The sequence below is a fragment of the Diceros bicornis genome, chromosome 22 (genome assembly GCF_020826845.1).
Source record: "Diceros bicornis minor isolate mBicDic1 chromosome 22, mDicBic1.mat.cur, whole genome shotgun sequence".
In the NCBI taxonomy this organism is placed as follows: Eukaryota; Metazoa; Chordata; class Mammalia; order Perissodactyla; family Rhinocerotidae; genus Diceros; species Diceros bicornis.
The window spans coordinates 7,120,796-7,133,204 of record NC_080761.1 but is presented as its reverse complement, the minus strand read 5'-3'; positions in this window follow the sequence as shown (position 1 = coordinate 7,133,204).

The window sequence follows — 12,409 nt, the reverse complement described above, 5'->3', positions numbered from 1 at the left end:
AGTCTACAATTGCATTTCTTGAAATTTTTCCAGTAGAAATTGTTGGCCAAGTGTATAAATTATAAACCAAGTTCTCATGCAGCATTGTTTCTAATAACGAGAAATGAAGAGAATTAAGGTAATGTGCAGAAGAAATGCAGAAGTGAGACCAGTGGATGCAGAGAAAGTCCTGGTGCCATTCAATTTGCTGGTGCCCATCAGTCTGGAGACTGGTCCCTCAGTGCGCCTCCTGCATCGTAGTCACGTTTGCCAAAATTCCCTTTCTTTGCTTATGATCGTTTATATTTGAGTTTCTGCCAGACACACACACACACACACAAAACCAACCCAGTCCTGATAAATATACTTGATATATAAACCTTTTTCTAGGGGGGGGCCTGGTGGCGTGCGCTCCGCTTCCACGGCCCGGGTGCGCAGGCTCGGACCCCGGGCGCACACCCACGCACCGCTTGTCAGGCCATGCTGTGGCGGCGTCCCACATGTAAAGTAGGGGAAGTTGGGCACGGACCAGGGCCAGTCTCCCTCAGCAAAAAGAGAAGGATCGGCAGATGTTAGCTCAGGGCCGATCTTCCTCACAAAAAAAAAAAAAAATTTTCTAAATTGTTAAAAAAAAAGATGAACAGCTCAGTAGAAAGAGAAATAATAGAAAAATGGTCAAAAGATTTGAAGATGAAATTCTCAGAATTAAGGATGAATGAAGTAAAAAATATATAAAGATATGCTTAATCCACTGGAAGTTAAAATACATGTAAACTGAGATTTTGATATCATCAGATTGGTGAATGTTAAAATAATGGTAATGTCCATTTGTTGGGAGGGTGTGGAGAAATCAGCACTGTCATTCAATGTTAAAGGAAGTGAAAATTAGTCCAAACTTCAGAGAAAAATCTGGCAATGTGTACCAGAATACATGCTTGTTAGAACTAATAGTACTATTTCCAGGGACATGTGTTAAAGAATAAGCAGGAAATTGTGCAAACGATGCTCATTTTAGGTTGTTGATTATATAAAAAAGAATAGAGGATTAACTTTTAAAAAATTATTTAAATTACCATGCCATGTAACCATTAAAAGGAAAAAGGTAATTTTATGATTATTTCCCTCATTAAATGAAAATGTGTAATACTAGAACCATATGCAGAGTATGGTCTCATTTTTGTTTAAAACATATCTACAATAAAAGCTTATATATTCCTTGCAAAACCTTGAAGGATACACTCAAAGAGTGTTAGTCCCTAGGGGTTTGGGTTAGAGTGTAACTTTTACTTTCCTTGTATTTTAAATTTTTTTTCATGAATTATTACAATAAAAAATGAAAGCATTCCCACTTGGATGACAGGGAGTGATGTAACAGACGACAGAAACATGTGCAGAAATGTATCTCCAAAGATGTTCAATAGAGTGTTATATATAATAGAAAAAAATGGGATACAACCTGTGTCCTATGATGAGCTCATAATTGAACAAATTTGAGGAAGTCATTAAGTTGTACAGAAATGTTTAATAACATAAAAATTTTTAAATGGTATTTATGCTAAACTAAACCAGATTCTAAAAAGGTATTTATAATAAGATCCTATTTTATTAAAAAAATCGTATATGATTCACTTGAAAATGTTAACAGTAGTTCTATCTAGGGGTAGGATCGATGATGGGTGATTTGTATTCTCGTCCTTACGATTCTTTATGCTTTTATATATTTTACAATGAGCATTTATTACTTTTGCAATTAAAAATACACACATTTTAAAGTCAGCAGAAAGAAAGAGAGAAAGAAAAAGAAGTGGATGAAGGCAGCGATCTGTAGAAGTTGCTCATCACGGGAGGCTGCTTGTAAAGTTTGAGTGAGGAGCTGGGTTCGGGGCATCCGGGAAAGCCGGGCTGACCGGACCGGGGCTCTCGCTGGACCACAAACAGGCTCAGCGGTTCCTGGGCTGGAGGCGGGCGCTGCGAGCGCATGCAAATGGCACCAGGTTTCTTTTGGGGACGATGGAAAAGTTCTAAAATTAGATTACGGTGCTGGTTGAACAACTATGTAAATTTACTAAAAATCATTGAATTGTGCACTAAAAGGAATGAATTTTAGTGTATGTAAATTATATCTCAATAAAGCTTTTTTAAAAAAGGAAGCAAATCAAAAGACAAAAGACCTGGTCAATTATATTGTGATCTGCTTGGAGAGAAACTGTGTTGAGAGAAAGGCGGCAGCCCGCATGGTACCTCCACAAGGGCCTCTGGGCAGTTATCACTCACAACAGATAGTGGAGTCCAGTCTCCAAGCGGATGTGCCTTAGAGATAACAGAGGTGCCAGGGCGTGCAAACTCGGGATACCGACCATCAGTAATGGCTACGAGTACTAGCCACATTTGGTGAACACCTACTATGTGTGCCGTACATGGTTCTGAGAACTTAAATGTATTCTCCCATTCAATCCTCTCAACAATGCTCTGACATGGACACAATTATAATCTCCATTTTACAGATGAGGAAATCAAGGCACAGAGAGGGTGAGCACCTTGTCCAACATTACAGAGCTAACAAACAGTGAATCTGGGGTTAAACCATGCAGTCCTACCTCAGAACTCACATTTTTATATATTATGCCATCCTGCATAAATATGATCTTGTCATACGTGCGTTTTTCAGTGTCATTTTATTTGCTTTTCCTTTTTGCCCCTCCTCCCTCCCCCGCCTTCTCTTATTAACCCCTCCATCAGGTAACCCATGGAATTAAATGTAGTTTGCTCTGTGCTTCTATAATCATATATTCACATATATATACATACCTTCATATAAAAGATTCATAGTAATTGTTCACAGAACTGAGATCACATCACACTTGTTTTTTCTATCTTGCTTTTTTCACTAATGATTCCTTGTGGAAAGTCCACCAACTCATCTAGTATGCCTCTGGCCATCCTGGGGGCTCCCTCACATTATTTCCATAAGAACATGGTCTGATTTCCGCTTCAACTCTTTGATTCAGCATGTGCTCGCCCCAGCCCTGGCAGCTACACCCCAGGCTCCCTGCCTGGGGATTTTCTCCTGCCTGGAGAAAGTCGAGACTCTTTGCCCCAGGTTTTGCTCAGAGCTGGCCTGCCTGGGGGGTATCTATCCCCTCTTCTCGGGGTGGGGGGGATCCCCATCTATTTCAGGTGGCAGGAATGGCTTTAGTTCTGGGAGGGAGACAAGGAGCTGCTGAGGTGCCCATGACAACAGCGGCTGTGCTGCTGTGGGGACAGATTCCAAGGGGGCAGGACTCCTCTCTGTGGAGGTGGGGGAATGTGGACAGGAACTTGTATTGTGGTTTCCACAGGAAGGAACCACAGGGTATGTAGGTTTAGGATTGGCTGGTTTGAATGATTTCAGCGTGCTCTGGGGCATAGGGGCATCCCTAGTTGGCTGGTACCTGGCTGTGGGGTGACAGGACAGGCGTACAGTGGCCCCGAGTGTGAGCCCCATAGAGGAGGAGGTTGGGGTGTGGGATCTGGATGGTTGGTTTGCATGTGAAAGGCACACTCACTGGCAAGTCGTTTACTCTCTCCAGGAGTTAGCTAAACCAGGGAGGGGCAGTCCCTCCAGGGCTGCAAGGCCCCAGATGTCAGAGCACCAGACACAGAATACACAAGACACAAGACATGACAAGATACAGGGCTTCCCCACAGGAGCATCTTTGGTTCTGCACAGCCCAGGGGCAGCAGCTATCTTTCCATGGAGATAACCATTTGTTTCTCTACTCGGTATGATGTGAGGGAGACAAAATCAGGAAAAACAATAATCCCCACCTCATAACTTTATTGTGAGAATTACTATTATTGGTTCTATTTTTTGTTTTTATTATCTGCCTCAGAGGTGAGGGTTGGGAAACTTGGGTTTCCTCGGAAAACAGCTGTTTTTGTCTGAACAGGCATTTAAATACTTGTCACTATGGAATACTTGGAGCAAAAGTACGAGGATGTACTTTTCCATCCCTGCCCTCAAGGAGCTTACACACGACAAAAAAATAATGTTCACATGCACTCCCTTTGTAACCGCCACGTTCAACTGTGGCTTTAACAGTATTGCTTTATCTTATTCACACAATTAACCTGTTCCTTTTTGCCCCGGGAGCCTGACTGTACTGTTGTGCCACCAGGTGGCGCCCATGGCCTCTGCTAGTTCCTACAACTTTTTCTCTAACGATGCGCTCTTGCGCTCGCTCTCTCCCTCTCCCTTTCGCTCTCCTTCCTTCCTCTCTTTCTTCTCTGAATTTTCAGCTGTGCTTTATGGAAGACAGCATTAATTCAGCAAATAGTGTTTTGAATGTGTCAGGTACTGCACTAGGTGTCAGGAAGACAAAGACAAATGAAGTGATTGTGTGTACAAATAAGGAACGATTTCTAAAACATCTACAAATATCTATTGAACACCTGTTAGACCCAGGCACTGTTTAAGTGCTCGAGATACATTGGTAAACAAAACAAAGATTTCTACTCTTGTGAAGTTTACATGCCAGCAAGGGGAGACATACAGAAAATCACACATATAATAAACGAATTAATGTTTGAAAGGCATAAGTGCTATGAAGGAAATAAAACGTACCGAGTCAAGGGGATCGAGAGTGCCGAGGGGGGAGTGCACATTTAAATAGGGTCGTCAGGGAGACTCACTGGGAAGGGCCACTTGAGCAAGGCTTGTAGGAGGAGTGAGCCTTGCGGGTGACTGGGGAGAAGCTTCCAGGCAGAGGGACTAGACAGGCCAAAGGCCACATGCCTGGCTGACTGGAGGAAGAGCAGGTTTCAACAGAAATGGAAGTGGAGGAAGCGAGGGGAAGAGGGCAGTGAGGAGGGGAGGAGGCCGTCTCCTTAGGGCCTTGTGGGCAGACACAGGACCTGGGCTTTCCTCAGAGGGCACTCAGGAGCCACCGCAGGCTCTGTGAGGGTTCCGACTTACATTTTTAAAGGAGCATTCTGGCTGCCATGTGGAGAAACACATTGTTAAAACATGTTCTCTAGGTACTTACTAATGGTAATTGTACAACGTGATTCCACACATATAAAAAATACAGCCATACATGTAGTTTGTGTAGGAGAGGAAATATATTTGTATATGAAGTGAATATACAGAGAGAGTTGTCAATTCATAGCAAATCTTCTGGAAGGACACGTATCAAATTTCAGTAGAGGGAGTGAGTAGGAAAGGAAGGAAAGGGGAGTGTTTCCCCCTTACTATTTATCAACATTTTGCATTTTGTTCAGGTTTTTTTTTTTACAGTAAGCATGTGTTCCTTTCGTAATGTCAAAACAGTACCATTAGAGACATGGCTGATATCCTGTTTTGAGGAGAATATATGGGAAAGAAAGACAGCCCATGTCTTCCTGTAGTGGTAGAATTGACATCTGTGCTCCGTCACGTGATGGGCCCTTGTGAGGATACTGAAGCAATATCTGAAACAATTCCTGCTCTCAAGAATAGATTTTGATATAGAAAACGGGGCATAGAGAGTTTTCTCTCTCCCTCCTGAACCTAAAATAATGACAATAAAGGAATTAGTTAAGTATAAATCTACTACTACAACAAAACAACAAAGAAAAACCTAGGAGGTGGACCAGGAAGTGGTCTCCCAGAGAGGAGGTTTGGTTTTGCACACACTGCTCTCTAACACGTACATCTCAAGGGGGTAAATGTGCAGACATGAAATCAGGGCACGGGAAGCAGTTGGCTATTCTGGGTTTATTGAGAGTGGCAGCTCAGGTCTCCCCAGCCTCCTCACGGGCTGTGCTTTCTTGCTGTCTGAGTTCACCAAGCCCCTCAGACCCTTGACCAGGCTCCCACAGGCCCTGGTAGCCTGACATGGTTATAAAAACCCCTTTAGCAAGCACATCTCCGAACCTAACATTCAAGTTCCAGGTTTACTTTCTCACATGCGTCCACCACCATCTCCCTGCGTCATCCTCAGGTTTAGTAATCATAACTGGTCCTCACACCACAGGCCATTGCATTACAACTACTGTATCGTCTCAACTTCACATTTTAACATCTCTGAAAAGCAGGATGCATTTTACAATCAATGGGGTCTCACAGTTGATGTTGACCCAGCGGCTGTCAAGACTATTCTCATGGACTGTGTCTGTGTGAAATTGGATATGGCTGTTGATATCACATCCATTCACCATGGATCTACGCATTATGGATAGTACAGGTTGAGCTTAATTGCTGTTTTCAAAACCTGCACCGTCCAATATGGTAGCTATATGTGGCTGTTGAGCACTTGAAATGTGACTCGTCCAAATTGAGATATGCTATTGTATGAAAAAAGAACCAAACTATCTCATTAAGGATTTATATATTGGTTACCTGCTGAAAGTATACTATTTGAGATATATTGGGTTAAGTAAAATATGTTAAAATTAATTTTGCCTGTTTCTTTTACTTTTTCTAATGTGGCTACTAGAAAATTTAAAATGACTTGCATTCTATTCTATTGGACAACACTGATCTAAAACAAAGACCAATTTAGGAATGATCATAGGCAGGCGATGAATAGAGCAGCAGATATAAAATAACAGTCAATGTCTAAACAGTCTAAAAGAGCTCTTCTTCTCTAAAAGCAAGTAGGCATAAAATAAAAATATGTGATAACAAAGCATGTCAGAGTTTAAATGGGGATTAATAATTCTGAAATTCCATGTGCCCAAAACCCAGCCTAAGAAAAAGTGTCAGGAACGCCACTGAAGTCCGATCCCTCAACTCCGTCTCCTGCCTCTTCACTCCCAGAAATAACCCTCCTGAATTTTGTGTTGAGCATTCTCTTCCTTTTTTTCCCCAGCTTTCTTCTGTATGTATCCCTAAATGACATACTGTCTTTTTAGCATGTATTTGAACTTTATGTAAATAAAAGCATCCTATAGATTTTTCCTGCAACTTGCTTGCCTCTTTTAAAAATTTTATTTGTGGTAAAATACACATAACATAAAATTTACTGTCATAACCATTTCTAAGTGTACACTTCAGTAGTGTTAAGCAAATTCACATTGTTATGCAACCAATCTCCAGAACATTTTCATCTTGCGAAACTGAAACTCTGTACGCATTGAACAATAACTTCCCATTTCCCCCCTCCCTGTAACCCCTGGCAACCGCCAGTCTACTTTCTGTCTCTATGAATTTGTCTACTCTAGGTGCTTCATATAAGTGGAATCATACAATATTTGTCCTTTTGTGACTGGCTTATTTCACGTAGCATAATGTACTCAAGGTTGATGCATGTTGTAGCATATGACAGCATTTCCTTCCTTTTTTAAGGCTGAATAATATTCCATCACATGTATATATACCGTGTTGTGTTTATCCACTCATCTGTTGACGACACTTGGGTGGCTTTCCCCTCTTGGCTACTGTGAATTGCGCTGTTATGAACAGGGGTGTACACTTCCTCGTTTTAGTGTCAGCTGGAATTGAGTTTTCTTTTACTCACCTCCAAATCATTCTAATTGATCCATTTGGGGGATCACCACACAATTCTAGGGAAAAAGGAATACTTATCACAATTCTTAAAGCAGAAATATGACCTAAAAATGATTCTTTCCTATGAATGAGAGGAGATGCTCTTGTTCTTATCTTTCCCCCAGGAATCTTGATGATACTTGGGTCCTAGGTCTGTTTCCACATCCACCAGATTTCTTTTGACCATATTTCTATTAAATTAGAAAACCTCAGCTCCCAGGTATAGGTCTCCTGAAATGACAGCTAGTGTGTGGTGGCCCTGTCAGGGGGCTTACGACCTTAGAGCAAACAAGATGGGGCGATTTCTCTCTGCAGGTCCCTCCCACCACCACCTTATGGGCAGGAGCTGGACGGCTGACCATCTCAGCTGAGGAGAGTGCGGCAAAAACAGTGTGTGGATCCAAGCTTCGCCTGCACTGGACTCTGAGAAGGATTTCTTCAGGGTCTCTTGCAGCATTTCGATGAAATTGTAAAGGACTCTAAATTACACGTGTTGATTTCTTTCACTGAGGGCTGGAGGAATAAATCACAGGTTGGGCAAAAGTAAAACACTCAGCAATTCGGTCAATCATTCTATAATTTGGACTGTAGAAGCTTCATACTGTGTGCTCCACATTCATAGTCCGGATTTTTCAGTTGAGACGTGCAGGTTCAGGCTATGCAGGGTACTGATTTTATGGCAAAGATCCGCCTCATATTGGCATTATCAACACATGGCAGACTTTATAAAAAAAATCTCATTTCCATTTCAAAACTTTTCTTTCAACATCCGCTATTCTTGAGCATGAAAACAGAGTATAAAATGTATATGTATTATTTAAAGAGTAAAAATAAAAGGAAGCAGCATGTACTTACCACCAAGTTAAAAACAGAACATTTCCAGAACCTTGGAACCCGTGGATGGCCCTCTCCAAATGAGCCCCCTCCCTCCGACCATCAGTCTCACTTCTGTGGACATCATTCTCTTGTTTTTCTCTGAAGTTTTACCATAGACTTATGTATCTGTAACACAAGAGTATTTCCTTTTGAAGACAGAATGGCAAGCCACTGTGAAACGAGAGAGTACTGTTGCCAGTCAGATGTGGCTCCAGTGGAAAGTGACCTGCACAGAGTGCAGGTCCTCGTCCGGCCTCAGCTTCCCTGCGTTTCAGGGGCCTCTGTGTGGAAGTCAGAGGCAACGTGGGGACTGAGTTCTGGGTAACAAAGAGTTCACCCCAGTGGGGGCGTCTGGCGGGACTCTGAGGTGGGCCAGAGAAGGCAATCCAGCGGAAACACAGGCAGGGCAGGGCGCTGCTCCATAGTTTTTGTATTTTCTGCAATTTCCACTCACGGTGGCCAAACTTCGATTCTCAGGAGTGGGTCAAACAGAACTTCTCGTTGGGGTGCAGTAAATACCTCTGTCCATCTTTTCTCTCTTGTTTTTTATCTGGCTGTCTTTTTCTGCTTTTTTGAGCATTTTCCTCTACCTCATCTCCTAACCCTTCCATATTTTTGTGGCCATGCCTTTAGTTTGTAAGAGCTCTTCTTATTCTGAGTGTTCCTGTTCACGTCATTGCTTCCTGTTTCATGATGCAATAGCTTCTCTTTTCCCTCTGAAGATGCTATGGCTGTTCTTTTGAAGTTTTCTTTTCCCAACATAGTCTCTTTCCCTTTTTTGTTAGTTTTGGCCCATAACTTCCAGATAGAGGCAGTCCTCCAATGTCTGGTGAGCTTTGGTTGTCAGCTCACAAATAAGAATGGGATGCTAAAAAGCTGGCGGGAAGCCCTACACACATTAATGGGGCTCGCAGACTTTGGACGGACCATGTGGGGGAGAGTCCCTTGATGTGAGTATCTTTAGATCTTTCCTGGGTTGGTAAGGTTCCCCAGAGAAGATTTCCATTCTCCAACGAGGAGGTAAGTGTCTCACTGCTAGAGAACATTGAATGCAGAGGTGGGGAAGTGGCCGGGGGTGCTTGTATCCAGCATTTATTGTGCATGTATTCACATAATCCCTTGTTTAGTTTGTGTGTCTGTTTGTGTTTTTTTAGTATGATACTTACACCCTCTGCTGAGCCTGGCCTCCCCCTGTCTTAGCGTCTCCATAGAGAAAACCGTTAGATTTCAGCCAGAGGCATCAAGCGGGGGAGGGCATGTAGGGATCACTCTTCTCACCCAGTGCTCACTCAGTCAACCTCCTGGCCCACCTTCCCCTTCATCCCTAGTTTCAGGAATACTCGGTGTCACCTGTAATGGAGCCGTCTGAGAATTGTGAGGCGTAATAAGGTCACCCGGTTCCCAATTTTCTCAAGTCCACCAAGCCAGTAACCCCTCATCCATCTGCCTTCCAGCTTCCAAATGTTATTTCTGTTAGCATCTCTCCAGATCTCATCTTTGTGTTATGTCTTTAAAAAAATAAATCCTTGTATTGCAGTTTTGTTCAGGCGTCAAGAGTCATGAAATTACTCAGGTTTCAATCCATCATCTAAACTTACGTTCAGGAGTCTCACTCTTTCCTCATTTCTTTACGTGGCAGGATGAAAATGCAGTGGTCACAACTTGATTGTGTGTGCATTTTCACAGTATCTTCCAAAACGAAATCAAAACCAAGAGGTAACACCCTGGGCGTGAGATTGTGTGTGGACGGACATTCAGAAACAGTTCCTTTCTTTCCAGATAGCGTTCCTCACTGCCCCCCTCCAGGTCCCCTTCCTTCACTGCGGACCCTTGGGCGTCTATCTCAGTCTACAGCCCACCCCTACGATGGCTTTTCAGTGGGGTTTCAGTGGCAAAGAGAACAAAGCATCACTGTGGCTTTCTTTTTCACGTCGGTATACAACATATACATCAGCAGCTGTAAACTAGCTCACATTCGCAATTTGAAATGCTGTGTCACATTTTATACTGTTAATATTCGTAGAATAAGGTCTTTGATGAAACTGTGTTGCCAATTGCTCATTTTGTTTCTCTCTGAGCATAACATATGTGATTAACTCTGTAGCCAGGTTCACAAGGTTCTTAACATTAATGTAACATGTACTTATTTTTGCTTGAGTAAGTAAAGCTTTTGCGTAACAGGTTGGACATTTTTGTCTTCACTCTGTGTTTAGCAATGAAATTAGTCAGTTTTGTCCTAGAAAGCAATTTTCTTGTTCTGGAAAAACTCCCTTGGTTGATGAGAATGTCACTGCCTTTGCTTATTGAATGAGTCCAGACCTCTGACCAGGTTTGTAACTTTGCTGGGGGACTTGGGCAAGGGGAGCTTTGATCTAATCAAATTCGGTTTTCCGACATTCACTGCGGCATCTCCTGTGCAGTTTCAGTTTTCACCTGCTCTGTGTAAAATCATCGCCCCTGCAGATCCGCTCCACCCAGTGAGTCCTGGCTGACACTCTGCATCGTTCTGGAGTCCGCGTTCCCTTGTGTGTTCATAAGACTATTCTGATCTGCAGGATCTACAGTGCTGTTTCCCTCACGATTTTATGCTTCAGTGAACACTTTTGAGCCACTGATCCCTTTTTTAGAAATGAGATTGAGTCAAATATAACCCAATAGCAATAATAAAGAATGCAAATTTGATACACATAAACAAGGCAACGGTGTGAAGAATACCTGAACCAGGATGACCCGTTAACTGAATGTTAAGACAATCTGATTAATGGAGTCCTTGTGAAAAATGCTCAACATTTAAACATGCAATGGTTTCTGAGAACACAAGGGGATTTCTGTGAAATCATTACAGTCTTACATTTCTAATTCACAAAGTGCGACTACAACAGTTTCATTGCTTTTTCCTCTGAAGCCCCCAAGTGCCTGTGGCCCACTGGAGAGATTACTGGGTTCCCTGCTTTGAGAATGCTGCTCTAAGTGAGAAGAGGGCTCCTGGGGAAGCAGGTGAGAGCTCGCAGGGACTCGAGGATTCGTCTGGGCTTCATTTTCTTGCCTGACCTCTCACCAAAATGCCTAATGGGCTTTCCTGACGGATTCCCCTGGATTCCTTAGCCTTGGAGTCTGTCTGTCTTCCCATAGGGTCCATGTGCCTGGCATGGCAGCTGGCACAGAGTAGGTACTCAACAATTATAGGCCTTCTCTCGGGTTGCCAGAAGACGAAGTGAAGATAACGCAATTGATTAGGGAATACAATTTGCTACTATTGATATAACACACAATCAGAATTGGAAACATGGAGCAGATCAGTGGAGTGGCTTTGTTTATCAACACAATGGATGAGGACGCTGACAACATTGCCTCAGGGAGTGGGTGGTAGAAGGCAGCTCACACCCCCTCCTGGTGCTGATGGCCAGGAGAGTTCATCAGTCTCCAGCAGATAGTAGATGCAAAGGCCAGGTTGCTTTTTGATCTGTGGATTTTTATGGCTGTACACACCCAACTATTAAAAATGACCTTTATTACTGAAATTTTTATAAGAAAATGAACTTTAGAGTATAAAACTCTCAATTCTCCCTTTGAAATAATTGCTCTTAAAATGCAATTTTTGGAGCCAGCCTGTGGCCTAGTGGTTAAGTTGGGCATGCTCTGCTTTGGCAGCCTGGGTTCGGTTCCGGGTGCGGACCTAGACCACTCATCAGCGGCCATGCTGTGGCAGCGACCCACATACAAAACAGAGGAAGATTGGCAATAGATGTTAGCTCAGGGTGAATCTTCCTCAGCAAAAAAAAAAAATAAATAAATAAAATAAATGCAATTTTTGAAAACCTGAGTTTTCTTAGGAATGCAACTATCCTATTATTTTGCTAATTTAATAAAATACTTCTTTTTATATATAATTATTTTGGGGTTTGGCTTTTTAAGAGCAGTTTTAGGTTCACAGAAAAATTGTTAGGAAAGTACAGAGTGTTCACACATGCCCCTCCCACCATCATACACACAGTCTTCCCTATTATTAAATCTTGCATTAGTGTGATACATTTGTTATAATTGAGG